Here is a 16,383-nt window from a genome sequence, read left to right as displayed (position 1 = left end):
TAGCATTTGTCACCTTGTTTTTTGTTGGCCTCTTGTTTTCCTTTGTTTCTTGCATTGTTGAATTGATTGGAGTTTGAATTGCAAGGTACTCCTTTTCTGAATCTCCTTTTGTTGAGGATTCTCTTAAAACTTTTTGTGATGAGAATTAGGTCATTGTCTTCAACATCCATATCTTTTCCATCCAATGAAACTGAGTCTTCTTCATCTTGAGATGCTTTTAGAGCGATGCTCCTTCTTACTTTTACATCTTCTTCTTCTTGTACCTTGGTCTTAAGTTTCAACTCATAAGATGTTAGAGAGTTTATAAGAGATTTAATAGGCATTGAATTCAAATCTTTCGCCTCTTCAATAGCAGTCACTTTACTCTCCTAATCTTTAGACAAAACATTCAAGATTTTGTTGTTTTTCTCTCATAAGGAGTATTCGATTTCCAAAACCTCTAAATCCTTAATAAAATCATTAAATTTACAATACATTTTATCAATATTTTCATGAGGTTCCATCTTAAACGATTCATAGTTAGTAACCAAGATAGACTTCTTTTGTTCTCTAACATTCTCACTATCTTCATGAATTTCTCTTAATTTGTCCCAAACCTCTTTAGCCGGCTTATAGTCTTTGACGCTAATAGATTCATTTGAGTCTAATGCACTATATAACATATTCATAGATTTTGCATTTAAGATGAGATGAGCTCTATCATCTGCAGTCAATTTATTTCTTATTTTCGGTATAGATATATGAGTATTTTCATCTTCTGTTGAGGCATCATGTGAGAACCCGTATTTGCCATAATATTTTTCCTAGGGTTTTTCCCCATTAAATTGCATGTTTTCTGCATTTTTGGCCTAGGAATATTTTCTTGGTGGATTTTATGAGCAATTATGGTTTTTAGATGCTTTTTCTAGTATTGGAGAATTTTTAGCAAATTAAGAATATATATTGGACGTGGGATCCACGAGTGCGAAAAGTTTGGAAAAATTTGGCCAATAAGGTTAGATTCCGGATACTGTGTAAAATGTATCGGGTGTTAATGGATAAGTAGAGGAGTGTGAAGTGATTGATGTGAGAGGTGAACAAAGGATAGAAATGCAATTAATGTGATGCCAAGTGTCACCATGATATTGGTTAGGACTTAAGAGTTACTATTCATTTTCTTGAGTATTTTGACTAAGTGGTTAATATCTTCAAAAAAAATCACAAAAATTCACCATTTTCACCTCTTGATGGCCGAACCTCTCTAGCAAGAAGAAAGACAAAATTCTTCAACTTTCTAGCTTCCATTTCACTCAATCTTCCAAAACCAACCACATAACTTAGATTCTACTCCATAAAATCTATCCTTTGGGTGCTTGTGAGTGGTCTATTGAAGTTTGTTTGAAGGTCTTAGGTGGCCAACATCTCTACATCTCTTAATTTCTTGGTAAGTGATGCTTGAACACCCTACTACACCTAATGATGTTTATGTTATGCTTAGAAGTAGCTTGAGTGATGGTATATGTGATTTATTTCTTGATTTGAAGAGTTTTGGTGAAGTTTTCCATTTTATGATGAATTTTCTGGTTTTATGTGATCTTGATGGTGTGGTTGTTTTTGATGGTTGGTAATAAGGGGCTATGGCTCTAGTAGGTGCATATGATAGGAAATTGCAATCAATTTTGGGTTTGGATTGAAATGTGAAAAGTTAGGGTTCATGAACCCCTAATCTGTCCGAAATTTTAGGTCATAGATAGAGGCCTAATTGGACTTTGTTCAAAACATGAAAGTTGTAGGTATTGATGAGTATGAAGTGCCTGCAAAATTTCAGGGCATTTGGAGTAGTATAGAGTGAGTTATGCCGTTTTTACTGTTGCTGTTTTTGGTGAACAGAATGTCCGAACTGCGATAGTAATTGCCTGTTTTGACTGGAATTGGTTTGGATTTTGTTGTTGGTGTCTTCTGATGAAGTGTATCTTGATGTCTTAGCTTTCATATGCCTTTGGAATCAATGCATTTGGACCTGTTTAGGCTGAGATAGACTGATTACAGTTTTGTGTGATTTGGGAACCTGCAATTACGGTTCTGGCTTGGTTTTCTGCATTTTTAACCTAGTTGTGCTAGGATTTGGACTGAGAGGCCTTCTTCATTGTTGTAGCCCTGTTTCATAGCTTCGAAACGGTGGGTCTTACACCCCCATCCGATAACCGTAGTGAATTTGACGCCATTACCGCATAATAAGGGCAAAACAGTTTTTCTATTCGGGGCCAAGGCTAGTGCTACTTCTAATTTCTGGTTTGCTTATGATGCTTGTTTATGTATATGAAACCCTATTGGGTTGTGATTAGTGTTGATTCATGACTCGTTATCGAGTCTTATGGTAATTGTTTACTTGTTCTAGGAGGAAACGGTGGTGCACGACGTTCGTTTAACGACGGTGCATGAAACATCATTTTATCGATTGGTGAGTATACTACTCACTTGGATTTATAATGTGGCTTTGCTATATGCTAATGTGATGCCTTGAAGGCTTGTTTGGCTATTGGAAATGATTAGGGTGAGGGTGTACTTGACCGCCCTCATTCCTTTTATTCTTGTGACCGATTGTTTACTGTTTCACTGTATTACTGTACTGCTATATGAATTCTTGGATTTCATTCATGGAAATTGTTTGGGTGTCGGTTGGACGAGTATCCAACGGCCCTACTGTACTGAGCTCGACCCCGTTGGCATTCAATTGAATCGAGCCAGCGAGGGCTTGGTCGTGAACATTGACTAGCCACAGGGACTGAAATGGGAATCTTGTGGTAATGAGACCCTTGGTTCCGGTGTACTCGAGTATCACCTAATGTTACTGCTTGGAGTGCGGGCCCGGTTGGGGTATGTTGGGTGGAAGGAATGGAAGTGAAGAGAGGTCTACGGTTTGGTACTTTTAACATTGACGGAGGGTCAATGAAGATGGATCAAGAATGTAAGCGTGGAAATGGCCTCTTGAGAGCCGACCGTATCCTTTTACTGTTTTGTTTTGCTTCTTAATTGTTTACTTGAAATGAACGGTTATGCTTACGTGGTATTGGTTGATTGTGTGATAGTTGCTCACTGAGATTTAGCTCACACCATTCCATTTGTTTTCCTTACAGGAAAATGATCACTTTTGGAAGTTGGTTGCCAAATTGAGCCATGTATATGCCTATTTTGAATCGCTCTTGCATGAAACCCTAATGTGTATTGGGTTCATTTTGATTGGCAAACAAAACATGTGTAATCATGATAAATAGCTTTTGACATGCCAATGTGGTTGTAAATATTGAATTTCAATGTATATATGCTTGGCTGATGTTTGGTTGACTTTCGGAACGATTCGGCTTGCAAACGGCAAAAGAAAAATTTTTGACGGAAAGGCACTGGACCGAATCCGGCCAGAAATCCGGCCAGAAACTGGCCGGATTGTCGGCCGGATTGCTTGGGAAATTTTTGAATCCGTGAACTTGCTCACTGGACAGTATCCGGCCAAGAATCCGGCCGCTAATCCGGCCAGATTCCGGCCGGATTCTGCTGTCCAGGCTTCTATTCGACGTTTCATTTTTTTTTTTTTTATTTTGTTCTTTTGTTACTTGTGGCTTGTCCGAGCGCGCTTTTACTTTCCCGAAACGTTCTAGATCGCGTGTAACTGCCCGTAGTCCTGGCGAGAGCTGGGCAGGCAGTCCGCTAACCCCTCTGGTTCGCCTTAGGGGTAGGTGGGGCTGTTACAATTGGTATCAGAGCCACTTCGCGTGGTCTCTGCGCGGAGTGAGACTGGGCCAAGTGGTGTTGTGGTCCTAATTTCATGAATATGTCTAAGTGCTCGTTTGAGCGTAAGTTATGAACCGGGCATGTGATAAGTGTACGAATCATTATCATGGGACTCGAGGAAGCTAGGTATGTATGTCGGGTAGGAATCTTTAACAAGGATGGTTTACTCTTGGGACCGGCCGGCTCGAGTTGTGAATTGTCTTAGATGGGATTCTTGCGCCCGAATACGAAGGATATGAGGGCCTAGGTTAGAAAGGATTTGGTGAACTGAAAAGGCCATTCCTCGGGGGATCGTCTATGTTTGTTTCTGACTTGCCTGTACTTGACTTGACTGATTGTATATATGTGTGTGGCTTTTGGCTTATATATATGTTTTGATCATGTTTGCCACGTATCCATATGTGTTAATGTGCAAGTTTTGAATGTTACTTACATTCCTGTTACTACTTTGGTTTAGTCCTTTTGCCTAGACCAAGTAAAACCTATGGAAGGTACTCGGAGTGGTCGGGGACGTGGGCGCGGTGCTAGACAACCCACACCGGTTAGGGGTGCGGGGGAAACCTCGACTGGACCTGATCCTGAACCCCAAGCCGACCCTAATGCTCAGATAGCTGCTGCTATGCAGCAAATGACAAACCTGCTAGCACAAGTAGTGCAGCAGCAAGCCCAGAACCCAAACCCTAACCCTGGAAACCCCGGAAACCCTGGCCACCATGTCGGGAGCGAGGATAGAGCTCTCGAACGTTTCCAAAAGTTCGCTCCGCCGAAGTTTGTTGGGGGACCCGACCCGGACGTTGCCGAAGGATGGCTTGAAAAGATGGTTGATATATTTGCAGCCCTACACTACTCTGACGAATGGCAGGTGACTTTTGCCGTGTTCCAACTTGAGGGGGCAGCCCGTTCCTGGTGGAACGTAATTCGGCAGAAGTGGGAACGAGAACAGACACCTAGGACTTGGGTGAACTTCATCAGAGAGTTCAATGCGAAGTTTTTCCCTCCTCTAGTTCAGGAGAGGAAGGAGGACGAGTTCATTCGACTCCGCCAAGGAGCTCAAACTGTGGCGGAATATGAGAGCCAATTCACCCGCCTATCCAAATTCGCGCCCGAACTCATCATGACCGAGCAACGAAGAATACGGCGATTTGTCCAGGGGCTGAACGTAGAAATCCAGGAGGACCTCGCGGCAGCCCAAATTAACGCCTTCAGCGAAGCAGTGGAGAAGGCACAACGAGTAGAGAATGCTAGGCTCCAGGTGAAAACCTTTCAGGCGAAAAAGAGAGGATTTTCTGGAAGTAGTTCGGGGCAGGAGGATGAAAGTACCCCTCCCAAGTTTGGACGAGGAACGGGAGGAGTAAGGATGCCGGGAGTGTCACAAGAGAGCCCGTCAAGAGGAGGCTCGGTTTCTGTAGCACGCGGACCCTGCGGGTATTGCGGAAAATTAAACCACTCGGAGGACAATTGCTGGAGGAAAGGAGGAAAGGAGGAAAATGCTTGCTTTGTGGGAGTGCCGAACATCAAATTGCTAACTGTCCAGCTCGCCTGCGCGAGCGGCAAGGGACTCTGTCACCAACTACGACCAACCCTGCCCAGCCGAAGGGGGACAAGGATGGATCGAAAGTGTCCTCTCGAGTGTACTCTTTAGAACAACATGAAGTCTTTGACCTATTAGAGGACGTGGAAGGTAAGAATTTCCTGAACCTGGCCAGTGAAGGGGGTACAGATTTGTTAGCTAAGTAAAATGCTCAATGTAATCCTGGAGTAGCCAATGATAAGGAATTTCGAGGACGAAATTCTTTTAAGGGGGAGAGAGTGTGAGAACCCGTATTTGCCCTAATATTTTTCCTAGGGTTTTTCCCCCTTAAATTGCATGTTTTCTGCATTTTTGGCCTAGGAATATTTTCTTGGTGGATTTTATGAGCAATTATGGTTTTTAGATGCTTTTTCTAGTATTGGAGAATTTTTAGCAAATTAAGAATATATATTGGACGTGGGACCCACGAGTGCGAAAAGTTTGGAAAAATTTGGCCAATAAGGTTAGATTCCGGATACTGTGTAAAATGTATCGGGTGTTAATGGATAAGTAGAGGAGTGTGAAGTGATTGATGTGAGAGGTGAACAAAGGATAGAAATGCAATTAATGTGATGCCAAGTGTCACCATGATATTGGTTAGGACTTAAGAGTTACTATTCATTTTCTTGAGTATTTTGACTAAGTGGTTAATATCTTCAAAAAAAATCACAAAAATTCACCATTTTCACCTCTTGATGGCCGAACCTCTCTAGCAAGAAGAAAGACAAAATTCTTCAACTTTCTAGCTTCCATTTCACTCAATCTTCCAAAACCAACCACATAACTTAGATTCTACTCCATAAAATCTATCCTTTGGGTGCTTGTGAGTGGTCTATTGAAGTTTGTTTGAAGGTCTTAGGTGGCCAACATCTCTACATCTCTTAATTTCTTGGTAAGTGATGCTTGAACACCCTACTACACCTAATGATGTTTATGTTATGCTTAGAAGTAGCTTGAGTGATGGTATATGTGATTTATTTCTTGATTTGAAGAGTTTTGGTGAAGTTTTCCATTTTATGATGAATTTTCTGGTTTTATGTGATCTTGATGGTGTGGTTGTTTTTGATGGTTGGTAATAAGGGGCTATGGCTCTAGTAGGTGCATATGATAGGAAATTGCAATCAATTTTGGGTTTGGATTGAAATGTGAAAAGTTAGGGTTCATGAACCCCTAATCTGTCCGAAATTTTAGGTCATAGATAGAGGCCTAATTGGACTTTGTTCAAAACATGAAAGTTGTAGGTATTGATGAGTATGAAGTGCCTGCAAAATTTCAGGGGATTTGGAGTAGTATAGAGTGAGTTATGCCGTTTTTACTGTTGCTGTTTTTGGTGAACAGAATGTCCGAACTGCGATAGTAATTGCCTGTTTTGACTGGAATTGGTTTGGATTTTGTTGTTGGTGTCTTCTGATGAAGTGTAGCTTGATGTCTTAGCATTCATATGCCTTTGGAATCAATGCATTTGGACCTGTGTAGGCAGAGACAGACTGATTAAAGTTTTGTGTGATTTGGGAACCTGCAATTACGGTTCTGGCTTGGTTTTCTGCATTTTTAACCTAGTTGTGCTAGGATTTGGACTGAGAGGCCTTCTTCATTGTTGTAGCCCTGTTTCATAGCTTCGAAACGGTGGGTCTTACACCCCCATCCGATAACTGTAGTGAATTTGACGCCATTACCGCATAATAAGGGCAAAACAGTTTTTCTATTCGGGGCCAAGGCTAGTGCTACTTCTAATTTCTGGTTTGCTTATGATGCTTGTTTATGTATATGAAACCCTATTGGGTTGTGATTAGTGTTGATTCATGACTCGTTATCGAGTCTTATGCTTATGTGGCTTTGCTATATGCTAATGTGATGCCTTGAAGGCTTGTTTGGCTATTGGAAATGATTAGGGTGAGGGTGTAGTTGACCGCCCTCATTCCTTTTATTCTTGTGACCGATTGTTTACTGTTTCACTGTATTACTGTACTGCTATATGAATTCTTGGATTTCATTCATGGAAATTGTTTGGGTGTCGGTTGGACGAGTATCCAACGGCCCTACTGTACTGAGCTCGACCCCGTTGGCATTCAATTGAATCGAGCCAGCGAGGGCTTGGTCGTGAACATTGACTAGCCACGGGGACTGAAATGGGAATCTTGTGGTAATGAGACCCTTGGTTCCGGTGTACTCGAGTATCACCTAATGTTACTGCTTGGAGTGCGGGCCCGGTTGGGGTATGTTGGGTGGAAGGAATGGAAGTGAAGAGAGGTCTACGGTTTGGTACTTTTAACATTGACGGAGGGTCAATGAAGATGGATCAAGAATGTAAGCGTGGAAATGGGCTCTTGAGAGCCGACCGTATCCTTTTACCGTTTTGTTTTGCTTCTTAATTGTTTACTTGAAATGAACGGTTATGCTTACGTGGTATTGGTTGATTGTGTGATAGTTGCTCACTGAGCTTTAGCTCACACCATTCCATTTGTTTTCCTTACAGGAAAATGATCACTTTTGGAAGTTGGTTGCCAAATTGAGCCATGTATATGCCTATTTTGAATCGCTCTTGCATGAAACCCTAATGTGTATTGGGTTCATTTTGATTGGCAAACAAAACATGTGTAATCATGATAAATAGCTTTTGACATGCCAATGTGGTTGTAAATATTGAATTTCAATGTATATATGCTTGGCTGATGTTTGGTTGACTTTCGGAACGATTCGGCTTGCAAACGGCAAAAGAAAAATTTTTGACGGAAAGGCACTGGACCGAATCCGGCCAGAAATCCGGCCAGAAACTGGCCGGATTGTCGGCCGGATTGCTTGGGAAATTTTTGAATCCGTGAACTTGATCACTGGACAGTATCCGGCCAAGAATCCGGCCGCTAATCCGGCCAGATTCCGGCCGGATTCTGCTGTCCAGGCTTCTATTCGACGTTTCATTTTTTTTTTTTATATTTTGTTCTTTTGTTACTTGTGGCTTGTCCGAGCGCGCTTTTACTTTCCCGAAACGTTCTAGATCGCGTGTAACTGCCCGTAGTCCTGGCGAGAGCTGGGCAGGCAGTCCGCTAACCCCTCTGGTTCGCCTTAGGGATAGGTGGGGCTGTTACACATCATATAGACATTCATTAACAATAAACCACAGTTCAATGTCAATCGATTGCAAGAAAATAATCATTCTCTCGTTCCAACTCACATAATTTGACCCATTAAATATTGGAGATCTAGTTACAGATTGTCCTTCAAAAAATATGGCATTGTTGGTTATCATCTTTGCTCCTAAGCCGCTTGAAATTAATCTCGAGGAGACCAAACTCTGATACCAATTGTTAGACCCGAAAATAACCTAAGAGGGGGGTAAATTAGGTTGATTAAAAAACAAATCTGGTTATGGGCACTTTTTGCTCAATACGAAATTTATCCTCTTTTCTAAGTGATCACACAATGAATCAATCAATAAAGAAACAATATCACTTGAGAGAAGTAGAAAAGATATGCAATTTAAGGATCACAAGATGATAAATAAATAAAAAGAGAAGAATTGTAAACCAATTGACTACCAAGCTCCTCTGAAGTTCGAAGATTAATTCACATAACAAGTTTCTTCAAATTGTGAAATACAACCAGTCTTGTGTACAAAAGAAGCTCACTTCCTCCTTACCCAAGTTTCACTCAGTCAAGTTAGAAAGTTTTACAATCCCTTAGAATAACTCTCACAAAACTACACTATTGAAGTATTCTCTCATAAATGAAAAGCTTACAAGAAATCTTACACCACAAAAAGTATAAATGTTCCATGGAGAGTGTTTTCTCATTAAAACTACTCTTGATCTTTTGTATTCCCAGTGTGTAAGCTCATTTTGAAGTTTCTGACCATGCTCTATTTATGAGAGACCAAGAAAGTGTTTCATTAAAACTTCCAACGGATAGAAGGTAACTAAAGAGTCAACTAGCCGTTGGGAGTATCGGACGTCCGATACTTCCGATGCTTGCGTCCGAAAGTGGATAGAGAGTTTGAGAAGTCATTTCAATTCTTTCAGACATCCGGTGATGATGTACTTCGTCTGGTATCTGTCCTATCTATTGGATGTCTGGTATAGCCATTGTGAGCGTCCGACAGCTTTCGACTTCCTGTTTCTTCTTTCAATTGCTTTTTTTGAATCAAATTTCTTCAGATCTGAAAAGTTTTCTCATTGAAAAATATTAGTACTATCCAATTATTTCGTAATTATCAAAAAAATAAGGATCAAGATCATCATTCTCCCCCTTTTTGATGATGACAAAACCATAAATGATATTTTGAAAAAATTTGAATAAAAAACTCCCCCTTACGCATAGCATGCATAACCAATTCAAAGTCATTCAGTACCAACAAGAGTAAAGTCATAAGCAAAGTAATTTTTATCATATTCAACATAATATCATCAAAAACTCTGCCTTTCACATAGCATCCATAACCAATTCAAAATCATTCAATAATTTCTCCCCCTTTCTATCATCATAAAATCAAAAAGTAATTGTCATCAAAAGTAACATTATCAGCTAACATCAAAATCAATCAATGGCAACCATCACCAGCCAATATCAACAGAAAAATAATATCAAAGGATATCAATGAACATCAATGATACCAACATTCGTATCAACCAAAATGCATTAATGGTAACATTCAAAAACGTCAAAGGACACAGTACTGAACATCAAAAACATTACAAAAGAAAATAAAACTGAAAATGCATCCTAATATGAAATGTAAATGACTCTAGAGTACTGTCGGACGCCCATTCATCAACTATCGGACGTCCGATAAAGCTTGACCGAAAAAAAAAATTTAGATAGTCCTTTCCAAAACACCCAACTTTGTCCTTAAAAATATAAACTGATCCAAAGGTAAAGCATTTGTAAGAATATCAGCAACTTGGTCTTTCGAACGAACATATTTTACACAAATTTTACACTTTCGGACAAGATCACGAATGAAATGATGCTTTATGTCTATGTGCTTTGTCCCAGAGTATTGAATGGGATTATTTGTCAAATTTATGACACTAGTGTTATCATAATATATAGGCACACTGTGACGGCCCCACCTCCCCCTAAGGCATACCAAATGGTTTGGCGGGTCGCCTGCCCAGCTCTCGCCGGGACTCACTCACTCACTACAGTCCTCCAATGAAGTATAAGATAAATCTCAAATATTACATCCAATTCTCCAAGAATTACATATCACGAGTACCAGAAAGTAAAATCTAGAAAAACTGATAACTACAACTACCACGCCAACTATATACATCTTACTCGTCAACTTTTAAAAAATACAAATTCAAGTATTCTATAGCTCAAAATCTAACCACCTTCCCGAGCGATCCCCGCGTCGGCCCCCTGCTAAGGAAAACAAATGGAACGGGGTAAGCTATATGCTTAGTAAGTAAACAGGGGTAAAATCGTAAATTTCACATTTAGATAAGCAACTATTTCACAACAGTGTCAAGTCAAGTACAAAAGGAAGGATACAGGTTGGCTCCAAATGTGACGACCCCACCTCCCCCTAAGGCGAACCAGAGGGTTCGGCGGGCCGCCTGCCCGGCTCTCGCCGGAACTCAGTCGTTCACTAAAGTCCTCAAACGAATTACAAGAATAAACCTCAAATATACATCACATGGTCCACAAATATACATCCAAGTCTCCAATAATTACATGTCACAATTGCAGCGGAAACAATTCCCAACTATACATAAAATGATTCCAAATCCAAATTGTACAAAATATAGGCCGTCCAATCACGCGCACAAGTACTACAAGCCTTCCTTCGCTTTGAGCCCTGTGGAGGGGAATAAAATATTTTTGGGGTGAGCTAGAAGCTCAGCGAGTAACCAGAAAATCAGTAATCAAATCAGTTTAACAATATTTCTTTTCAATGATGTCATAAATCAAATGATAAGTCCAGAAACAATTACAACATTTACAAAACATTAAATATGGAGTATCAATAATTCAAGAAACATGTACAATGGAAAGCGATAGTAACATTCATGAAAAAGATACGTTCGTTCTCCTGTCATTTCCTCTTTTTTTTTCTCATTTGAAATTGCATCATTTTCCACCAACCTCCACCAACCTACAAAGGTAATACTCGAGTATACCAAACGTTTACCCAGGTCCCTAATCACCCAACCGAGTCCGCTTCTGGCTCGAGACGACCGGTAACAAGGGGCAATGGCCAGTTCAGCCCAAAAAGGCTTACATTCATGCGCAAGTAGCATTTAATCATTAATCATGAAAATTTCACATTTATTTAGGTTGAGTGCGATAAAGTACACACTCGCCCAGAAAACTCGTTTTAACAATCATTGAAAGCACTTAATACATTATCAATCCATAATAACAAGCCAATTAGTCAAGGAAATATATCAAACAAGGAACGCTCTCATATAAGCACGCATGATATGCAAGAAAACAGTTCAAAAGTAACTTTGGAAACAGTTCAGAAGTAACTTTGGAAACAGTTCAAAAGTAAATAATGCAAGAAACGTTTCACAAGTACTTTGGAAATAGTTTAGGGTCACTCACCTCCATGGCTCAGAAACCATCCATCATATATCATTGCCTTGCTCAAATCCAAGTCTTAGATCACAAACTCAAGGCAAACAAGTCCTTTAAAAGTTCGGACAGCACTTCCCCTGAATTTGCTAACTTTTCCGGCCATCACGGCTTCATTATTTCCTCATTCCAACCCAAAGGTACACACACAACAACAAGTTCATCCAATAACCATTCAGCAAGCTCCAAGTAGTACTAGTACAATTCAAGCTAGGGAAAAGTCCAGAAATGAAAATTAAGCTCAAAACCAGAAAAATAGTTTTGACGTCATTTTACGGTAATGGTACCAAAGGCGCTACGATGGTCGGATGAAGGTGCAAGACCCACCATTTCGAAGCTAAGAACCAGCGCTACAACAATGTAGAAGGTCACTCTGTCCAAATCCCAGCACAACTAAGTCATATATGCCAAATACCAAACCAGAACCGTAATTGCAGGTTTACAAATTACACTATGCTGTAATCAGTACAACTCAGTCTAAACAGGTCCAAATGCAGAAATTCCAAAGGCATATGGTAGCTAGGACATCAAGATACATTTCATCAGAAGACCTCAACATCCAAATCCAAAAAAATTCCAGTCAAAACAACCCATTTCAGACGCAGTTCTAACATCCTGATGAACCCAGAATAGCAATAGTAATTTCGGCTTATCTCATTCTACACTACTCCAAGTGACCTGAAATTTTACAGGTACCCTTAAAACATCAATACCTACAACTTTCATGTTTTGAGCCAAGGCCAATTCGGCCCCTAACCATGAGATACAAAACCGGACAGAATTGGGGATATAAAACCCTAACTTTCTCAAATTCCTTCCAAACCCAAAATTGCTTGCAATTACCAATCATGTACATCTACTAGAGTCATTACCCTTCATTACCAACCATCATAGATAACCACAACATCATGATCAAATTAAACCAGCAAAATCATCAATAAATTAAAAACTTCACCAATTCATCTCAAACCAAGAAATAAACCACAAATTTCAGCACTTTAGCTACCCCTAAGCACAACTTAAGCTTCATTAAGTGTAGGAGGAAGTTCAATCACCACTCACCTAGTAAACAAGAGAGGGAGAGTTGTAGGACACCTTAGCTTCCTTGAACACTTCCACAAAATCACTTACTAGCACCAAATGGAGGGATTTTATGGAGTAGAAACAAATTTAAGCAATTGGTTTGGATGATTTGCACTAGATGGAAGCTTGAAAATTGGAGAAGTTTTCTTTCTTTTCCTAGAGAGAGAGCCGACCAAGAAGTTGAAGACAAGAATGAATTTTGTGTGATTTTTGAGATATTTAAGCAATTGGTCAAAAGTCAAGAAAATGAATAGTTGTCCTACAAGTGCCACCATTCACCAAGTGACACTTGTCACTACATTTAAAGCATTTCTATCCTTTAAGTCTCTCTCACATCAATCACATCTCATCCTCCACTTATCTCTTAACACCCGATAAATGTCAACCAGTATCCAAAACTTAACCTAATTGGCCGAATTTTTCCGAACTTTTCGCACTAGTGGGTCCCACGTCCGTTATATATCCGTAATTTTTCAAAAACTATCCAATACTAGAAAAATCATCTAAAAATTATATTTACTCATAAAATTCACCAGGATAAATTTCCTAAGCCAGAAAATGCAGAAAACATGCAATTAAAGGGGAAAAACCCTAGGAAAATTATTAGGGAATTTACGGGTTCTCACACTCATACTTTTCGGGGCGTCACACCAAAGCCAAGTAGTTTGCCATGCGTGACCTCCTGCCGACACTCCGTCGACCATAAACAAGGTCCGTAGAACTCCACTTGTACTCCTACCTAACACCTTATCACCCTCACTGGCCAGTCACCTTACAAACTTGCTCGAGCGAACGAAATCACAAACTTGAGCTTGAGTCACAAGCTCGGGTCACAAACTTGGTTCATAACTTGAACCTACAAACTTGGTTCACATTCTCAGTGAACCGGATTCACAAACTGGTAAGAAAGTGGTGGTCAAGTGGTGTGTTCAATCGGTAGTGCGTGATACACGTCGGTTCGCGCCGTTTTTCTTAAAAACACACGTACTAGGGTTTTTACTTTCCATTCACTAACCTTATATCATTGCTCCTAATCACATATTATTTCTCACTTAAAAGTCACTCTTAAACACCAAATTTGATCCCTGCTCCGTACCGAAAATTCATCCGGCAAAAAATCACGAAAACCCTAATTTTGCCCCAATCTTGAAAACGAAGAGTAAAACCCTACTTTCTAGGTTTATTTTCACTTATTGTGGAACGATTGGGTAGTAGGGCTTTAATAAATAATGAATTTCCAAATAAAAGGAAATTTTTAAGAAAAACGTGAGGGTTTTACAATTTCAGTGATTAAAATTAGGGTTTCTATTAAAATATAAGACATTTAAGAAAACCGGTTAGTCACAAGTAAACTAGGGTTTTTGATTAAAATTTTAGGGTTTCTAGTCTTTTAAAACAAAATAAGCTTTTAAATCAAACCCAAAGAAATACACTTTAGTATCTTCTTTACAAACAACCTCCTAATATTCGGGGTGTCACAATCTCCCCTCCTTAAAAGAATTTCATCCTCGAAATTCATACATGCACTTCGAATAACGTAGGGTATTTTCCTTATATATTCGTTTCCAGCTCTCAGGTCTCATTATAGCCAAAACTTAGTTAAACAATAGAAATCACGAATCATACCTTCTACTATCTCCGAGGGTTCAGGTAATGCCTGTTGATCCAAGGCGTACACTCTAGCTGGCACTCTTGGCTTAGTCCCTCCTACATTTGCTTGTTCAGGGTTTAGGTGTGATCTACGGGGACAGGTTGCAAGCTGGTGTTCGGTACTACCACACCATTAACATCTTCCTGCTTTCCGCCAAACAATCATTCTCCGTATGATTGGCCTTTCCACAGTACCCACAAGATACTTGAGGGGCTGAGGTCTGACCCCCTTGTGAGGCACCTCTTGCTTGGCCCCAGCCACGCGAAGCTCCTCTTGGAGTACTTTCCTTAGATATCCCTGAAATTTTCTCACCACCATCTCCTCGACCTATCTTAGAGGGTGGCATATCTAATTCACCTTGTTCTTGCCTATGACTTCCACCAGGCGTACCTTTCCTTTTCGCATGAAAAGCCCTCACTTGTGCCCTAGCAATTTCTATTCGTTGGGCCTTCTCCAAAACATCCGTAAACGTGTTAATTTGGGCTGCCGCTAAGGCTTCTTGTAACTCCACATTTAGCCCTTGCACAAACCTCCGTACTTTTCTTTGCTCTGTGGCTATCAGTTCAGGAGCAAATTTGGACAACTTTGTAAGCTGAGTCTCATACTCGGCTACACTCAACATTCCCTGACGGAGTTTAATGAAATCGTCCTCTCTCTTCTCCTGGACGATAGGAGGAAGGTATTTCTCATTAAACTCCCGTACAAAGTTTAACCAGGTCCATGCAGTCGCTTCTCTCTCCCATTTGGCCCTCACTACATTCCACTAAGCTCTAGCTGGCCCTTCAAACTGGAAAACAGCGAATTGCACTTGCCTCTCCTCGGTATAGTTTAAGGCGGAAAAAATATTAATCATGGCCTCCAGCCATTTCTCAGCTCCGTCCGGATCTAGTCCTCCTAAGAACTTGGGTGGGAAGAACTTCTAGAATCTCTCCAAGGCCCTATCTTGCCCATTATCGGGGTTTCTAGGTTGATTTACAGGGACTTGACTCTGTTGTTCCACTAAACGAGCCAAGATGTTAGTCATCTGCTGAATGGCAGTTGCCACTTGATCTCTCCCTGTAGCCTGGGGTTCAGGTTGTGGCTCAACCGTTGCCTCTCTCTCCTCTCTCGGTTCTCGTACCGGTTCCTGGGCTTGTCTACCCCCACGGCCACGACTAGGACCGCGTCCTCGGTTAGTTCCCCTAGCTTGACTTCTTCTACCCTCCATGTTTCGCAGCTAATCAACTATAACAATATAACCAACTAATCAATGACAGAGTATAGCCACTAAGTAACTATATAAATATAAACAACATAAAATAGAATAACGCAAATCATAAACCTCTCTAAATCATAAAACAGGGCAATACAACACATTCAATCAAAACAAGTCACATAACTTATAAAGCATTAACCCTAGGTATCGCTCAGGCACTACACTTAATCAAGGCTCGAAACTCGTGAATAAGAAGGATCCCAAATCCCATGAATATCTTCAATATATTTCAAGTCCAAACTATTCGCATTCCCCGTGCCTTTTGCTTTCGTAATCCAAACTTATCCCAATATTACGCGAGATCTCAACTTATCGTAAAGGTGTCACTCTTTGGTATTCGGGGACAAGAATCCGAAAATATGATAATTCACCGCTCAAGCTGGCCAGGCTCAAGAGCAAATCACCCGTATTAGAGATTCCTACCCAACATACATATCTAAGGTCCCCAACAATAGACAATTGTTCCACACTTAACAAGTC

The sequence above is a fragment of the Coffea arabica genome, chromosome 10e (assembly GCF_036785885.1).
Source record: "Coffea arabica cultivar ET-39 chromosome 10e, Coffea Arabica ET-39 HiFi, whole genome shotgun sequence".
Lineage (NCBI taxonomy): Eukaryota > Viridiplantae > Streptophyta > Magnoliopsida > Gentianales > Rubiaceae > Coffea > Coffea arabica.
Note: the sequence above shows the minus strand (reverse complement) of the source record.